This window comes from Staurois parvus, unplaced genomic scaffold (genome assembly GCF_062004578.1).
Source record: "Staurois parvus isolate SC_StPar_1 unplaced genomic scaffold, SC_StPar_1.0 ptg001328l, whole genome shotgun sequence".
Taxonomy (NCBI): domain Eukaryota; kingdom Metazoa; phylum Chordata; class Amphibia; order Anura; family Ranidae; genus Staurois; species Staurois parvus.
In genome coordinates this window covers 2,566,318-2,573,028 of record NW_028319124.1, presented here as the reverse complement: position 1 = coordinate 2,573,028, position 6,711 = coordinate 2,566,318, and positions in this window count along the sequence as shown.

Below are 6,711 nucleotides of genomic sequence, written 5' to 3'. Positions count from 1 at the left end.
AAATTTCGATTTGCGCGTCCGAATTAGGCTATTTTTCGGATTCGGCACGAATCAAAATTTTTCCGATATTCGACTCGAATTCCACTTCGGATACTTCGATTCGCTCATCTCTATTTATCACCTCATGTGTTAATTTGAATATTTAATTATTTTGTTGCCCATTCAATTTTGTTCCAATCTCCTGTTCCCATTTTTCCAAAAACTCAGGAAGATCAGCAGCCTCAATATCCGAAAGAATCTTATAAATCCTTGAGGTGTCTTGTTTAGAGACTATAGTTACATTCAACAGTTTTTCAAATGGGTACAGATCCTCCGATGTCCGCAGTGGTTGTGGGAGCATTGAAACAGAATGACCTAATTGGCCATACCATAACTTGTCTAATGTGAAAATTAAATATTTTTTTTCTTTAAGTCAGAAAAAGTGTGCAATTTCCCCTTATTCAGTATATCTTTCAAATGTGCATTCTGATCTTTAATCCATTTCCCAGAAATATTATCCTTCCCTGGGGGGGAAATACTCTGTTCCCGCCAAGGGAATCAAAACTGAATTATATTTCCATCCCTTTTGCTTATGCATTCTATCCCAAACACTTGAAACTTTCTTTGTCAGTGGACTAATATTCACATCTGTTGCGTGGAATTTATTTGGTACCCAAACCATGTTCCCTAACTGTGCCTTACTCAGGATCCCTTCCATATTCACCCAACCTTTCCCTTGTGAATTAAAGTCTATTATTCGTGATAATATCACTGCTTGATAATATTTCTTAACATTTGGCATATACTACAATATTACAATCCGCCCGGAGTGCCAAAGCCAGTGGCTCAAGTGCCAGGACAAAGAGCGCCGGAGACAAGGGGCATCCCTGTCTTGTCCCTCACCAAATGGGAAAGGGATCTGAGAAATACCCTGCATACTTATCCAAAGCCGAGGGGGAAGAATACAAGGCCTGGATCCAAGAAAGCATAGAATCCCCAAAGCCCCAATGGGACAGTACAAACCGCAGATATTCCTAGGATAGGGAATCAAAAGCTTTGATTATACATAAAGGCAATAGAAATCCCGGAATTGTGCGCTGTTTTAGAAGGTGTATAAGATGAACAACTTTACAAACATTATCAACCGCCTGCCTCCGAGGAACAAATCCCACTTGGTCCCTGTGGACCAGACTCTGCAAATATTTATTGATACGACGACTGAAAATCTTGCCCAGTATCTTCAGATCCTCATTAAGAAGAGAAATGGGCTGAAAGGCTTGTGGTTCCTAAACGTCTTTCATTCTCTTAGGAATCATTGAGATATGAACTCTAAGCGCATCTGGAGAAGGCAAAGAACCCTGTTGCAATTCATTAAAATGACAAGCCAAAATTGCAAATTTCCTGTAATAGAGACCTGAAAAGCCATCAGGACCCAGAGCCGCGGTGGACCATAAAGATTTGATAGCTTGAAGCAACTCTGATACAGTTACACCTGCATTAAGGGCCACCTGCGCCACTTCGGACAATTCAGGGAGTTGTAGATCTTGAAAGAACGCTTCCACCTGATGTACCGGAAAGGGATCCGGTTTGGTGTATAAACATGAAAGGAAGTCTGTGAAACACGAGATGACCTGCTGGGGATTGGAGGTCTAGCCTCCCGCAGGGAGCAGCAACCGAACCAGTTTATGGGGTTTTCCCACAGAATTGAGTTTCCTAGCCAGCATCGGACCCGGTTTATTAGCACAGGTATATAATGTATGTTTGGTCCAATGCAGGGCCCGTTCAGCCTCTGAAGAAGCAAGTAAGTCCAGGGCGTCCCGTGTTCATTTATGGGCTGTGGACGGGTGCGACTTCCAATGAGCATCCGCAGAGGCTATCAGAGAGTGAAGGTCTGAAAGGCAACGCTCCCGCTCCTGCTTCCACGTCACAGCCAGCTGTATAATGTGACCCCGCTCCGATCCCGAGTTCTCCGTAAAATTCGTTCCTATGGAAGATTCCATTTGCTGGCAAGTGGCCTGGATGATCAATAAGGACTCGTTAATGTGCCAGTGAAAAGGGCGCCGTGTCAACCCCGAAAGTGTAAGAAGTAGAACCGGGGGATCATGGTCTGACCAGGGCGAGGAAGGGATAGCTGTCATGTACCTGATAGAAGACAGAATTTACGAGGTCAACCTATCTTGTATCTCCAACCCAGGCCCCACTGAAGGTGGAACAGATGGTGCCGAGGGACAGGAGAAACACGAGTGCCTGTGGATATTGATTGCAGAACTTGCGGCTGGTGGTGTAACCTCGGTAAATCAAGTAGGGCATCCAATCAGGAACAGAGGAGATGCCGGAACAGCCAGCTGAGGTTTAAGGAAGCACTCCACTGGAACCGCAAGATCTGGGTATGTGGCTTGCCGAAACTTCTGATAAGCATGAGGCAGGAACACACTGAGACAACAGGAGCTGATATAATGGATAGCCAGGACAAGCACTCGGCAAGACTGTAGAGCCAAACTGGAGCCAGAAGAGTAGTTAGAGTAATAGCCAGGGTCAGCAACGAGCAGGGGATGAGGTACCCGAACATCAGCCAGGGACAAGGTCAGGAGGAAGCCAGGATCAGAAACCGATGAGCAAAAGCATAAACAGAATCCAAGAGCAGGTCAATGGCAAGCTGGGTCGGTAACGAATAAACACAGGATACAGCAGGACCAGGGGCGGACTGACCATTTGGAAACTTGGGCACTGCCCGAGAGCCCGGGGTCAGTAGGGGGCCCCATGAGATGCCCCTGGTACCTTTTTCATAGGCTTTTTTGAGTTTGGGCAAGGACACAGGGGCCCAGTGATCCCCTATTGCCCGGGGGCCCCATGAGTTGTCAATCTGCCCCTGAGCAGGACACAGGGAATTAGCTGAAGACCAGTCAGCACTGACAGAGAGTAAGAGCCTCCTTTAAATAGTCCGTCTGGCGCCAGAAACTGCATACGTGCACATGTGTGTGCGAGCCAATGCTCATTTTTATTAGCAATGCGCCCTTGCTCATTTATATGTGCGATGTTGCATGCATACGCATTTCTATGCGCCAGGAATGTACAGGAATTCCCTTACAATAGCTATCCACCTGACTAAAGGGAGCTGTTGAACATGCATAAATACGTGGTTGATTCTGCAAAAACTATTATGAGAATTCAAGTAGAACATGAAGTCGCACTCAGTCGGGTGACGTTCCCTCCAAACATCTGCCAACCCCGCAGACTGCAGGAGAGACTGCATGCGTTCCTCCTACACTAAGTCGTGAGAAGGGGCCGCCCCCAGAGCATAGTGCCTATCTAGAGCAGAATCTAACGTAACATTCGAGTCCCCCAAAAGAAGACGAAGGCCCTTGGAGTGTCGGGAAATCATGGTACAGAGATGTGAGAAGAATTTGTGCTCAAAGCGATTGGACGTGTAATAAGAAACAAAAGTGACCTCCTGATCCCAGAGAGTGCCCTGCAGGAGCAAGTACCTGCCCCTGCGGTCCGCTGCATTCAGAGCACAGGTAAAAGGGAGATTGCTTTTGAAGGCTATCAGAACACCCTGTCATTTCTCAGGAGCCAAGGCCATATAGAAAGTGGGATAATGAGGTGATAGATACCGTGGGGCGGAGGACTAGAAAAACCTGGTTTCCTGCAAGCATATGTCAATTTGGTGCGATTTGAGGTGATGAACTTTAGACCACTTCTGAGGCAAATTAAAGCGCTGGATATTTTGAGAATACACTTTCAAAGAGGGCAAAGCCATGGTGAGATCGCCGTAATCCGCTCAGCAGAAGAGGCATAGGTCAGCCAACAATTTCCACTCCCAAGGATGGTCGGTCCATGGCGTCCTGAAACCCTGCAGAAACCAAGAACAGAAAAGCCAGAAAAAACCGAGAAGACAGGAAAAAAAAAGAGAAAGGAAACACAGAGAGTATGTACAATGGCATAGCTATATCACATCTGTGCTGAAAAGCATCCTACACTCAAAGGATTCCAGTTGGGGGTGGCTCTACGAATACATCAAAAACATAGGCCCCCATGGGGCAAGGAGGTAACAAACATAACATAACATAACAAGGTACCCACATTAGTAAATCTATGAGTCCTCGGGAAATGGGTCCTACCAATGGAGACCCCCTCCTGGAAGCCCAGCTAAGCTAGGGGCTCAGCCCCCTCCAGGGAGATGACTACAGGCTGCTACGGAACCCAACACCACAGCCCAGACAGTCTCCCACCCTAGCTCCCCTGCACGGCCATCACCCTAGCACCGAACAAGGGCCCATTCAAGCTAACCGCCCCCCCCCCCAGAGCCCGTGGGAGTCATCAGCCCGTTCCACCAACATGAACCCAGCAACTCGCCAAGACCCATGGCATTTGACAGTGTCAAAAAGTCACAGACTGCAAATCCAGATGGGATCCCCCACCCACAGACTGAACCCCAAGGGGCCGGTTGGGCAGGGCTCAATCACATAATATCATCAGTATTGCAGAGGCCTAGAAGGCCAAACTCACGGTCCTGGCAAGGATGCAATGGTGAAGCACAACGAAAGAAGTCCCGGATACACCTTCATCCCAGTGAAGAACAGGTTGGACTCGATTGAAGAGGGTTCCGAGGAAGGGCCCTCTTCCAGTTGGATGCCTTCTCTAGAGGCGGCCCAGATGAGAGCACCAGACTCTGTGCAGAGCCTCCCGGTGGGATAAGATGCAAGGATTATAGCAGAGAATGGGCTTCCTCTGGCGTGGCAATGGCGTGGCAACAGAGTGGCGACGGCCTTAGTAGTCGAAGGCAAGGCGGAATGGAAAGCTGCATGCGTACTTGATTCTGCAGTTTACCAGGACCGAGGTGAAGGGCTCGGGGAAAAAGAGGCCCTCGAAATATTCCTTACATATCTTAATAATAATGAAAAAAATATTAGATTATCATGGGTTGTCAGTGAAGTGAATGTCAATTTCTTAAATTTAGAATTGACTTATAATAATGGTGCCATTTCTACTAAAACCTATTTCAAATCAGTAGATAGAAATGATTATATTCCATGGGATATCTGTCACCATACACCATGGTTGATGAATATACTTAAAGGCCAGTTTATTTGTTTACACAGGAATTGTACCAACAAAGAGGATTTTTTTGATCAAGCAGGGATACTTGAAAATAGATTTACCCAAAAAGGTTATGACCCCCATGTGATTAGGAATAGTATTCAGGAAATATTTAATATTGACAGACAACTAATAAGTGATAAAATTCAAGTAGCAGCTAAAAATGAATTATTACCCATAATTATGGACTTTAATATACACCATAGACAAATTGAAACAGTATTCAAAAAACATTGGCTGATTCTTAAATCAGATAAATTGTTGGCAGGTATTTTATCTAATCAGCCCCTATTTGTATACCGAAGAACGCCAAATTTGAGAGTACAAATAGCTAAAAATATAGTAGATCCACCGAGGAGGGATAAAAAGGTTACTTTGTTTGATAATAAAGGCTTTTATCCATGTAGACACTGTTATGCATTGTCAAGCAACAAAAGGTCAGGTCAAAAGGAGGACTGAATTTAGGTCAAATACTGATAATACAGAATTTTCTATTAAAGATGTCATCACCTGCAGGTCTGAGGGGGTTGTTTATCCCTTTGAGGACCATAAGATTACGGAACGCCAAAAGAATCAATTTTTTGTTTTTAAAGTTCGTACGCTTCATTTGCTGTAACTAAGCCATTTCATGAAATAATTGGCAAAAAGCTAGATCCATTTGTTGTTTGTTGATAAGAACTAATATTTTGACTCAAACCAAAAAAAAAAAGAGTTTTAAGTTCTTAATCAGATGATACAGGCAATTAAAAACATGGGACAAATACGTCCCTTGGTCCTCAAAGGGTTAGGGACTTCAATGCCCACGTGGGCTTTAGTATATAGGTAGAACCAAACGCCCCTTGTGGAAAAGATTACATGAGTATGTACAAAATGTATATAAAAGCTTCCCCAAACACAGTGCATCCAAACACTTTGTTACCCATCATAATAGAGATCCATCTTTATTTATGTTTTAAAGGTATAGAAAAATATCACCCCCATTGGAGGGGGAGTAATAAAATTAAATCTTTGAGTCAGGCTGAGTCTCGTTGGATTTACAATATGGATACCTTAGCACCTTTAGGATTAAATATAGAATTTGATATCAATTGTTTCATCAGTGATTAAGTAAGTGTGTGGCCCTTTAAATTCCTCTATATAATCTCTCATTTGAATTATCTCTCTTTAAGCTTACATTATTATTATAGTATAAGTTAAATATGCATCCATGAGGTAATTGTTATATATAGTATGGGGGGGGGGGTGGTACCTGGGGTAAGGGTAATGTTTGGTTGGGATGGCTGTTGTCTCTAGGTACTTGGATGTCACCTATGTGCTGCTGGGTGAGTTTCCTTCGATGTATGTGTATAATCTATGGGAAAATGGCCGCTATAATCTACATATTAATGTGGTTCTTTTCAATCATATGTATTCATATTCATCCATATATATATGTAAATTAAGGGTTATATATGCAGTATGACCATATGGTCAGAGTCTGTCCAAATATTGCAATAATTTGAGATTGATATCATGCAGTTTTAAAAGCTCCTTGTGTATCATGAAAATCCATGGGAAAATGGCCGCTGTGCTCCACCTAATGATCCGACTTCCTATAAAAGGTGTCCGTGGTCAATATATTTATTTATATTG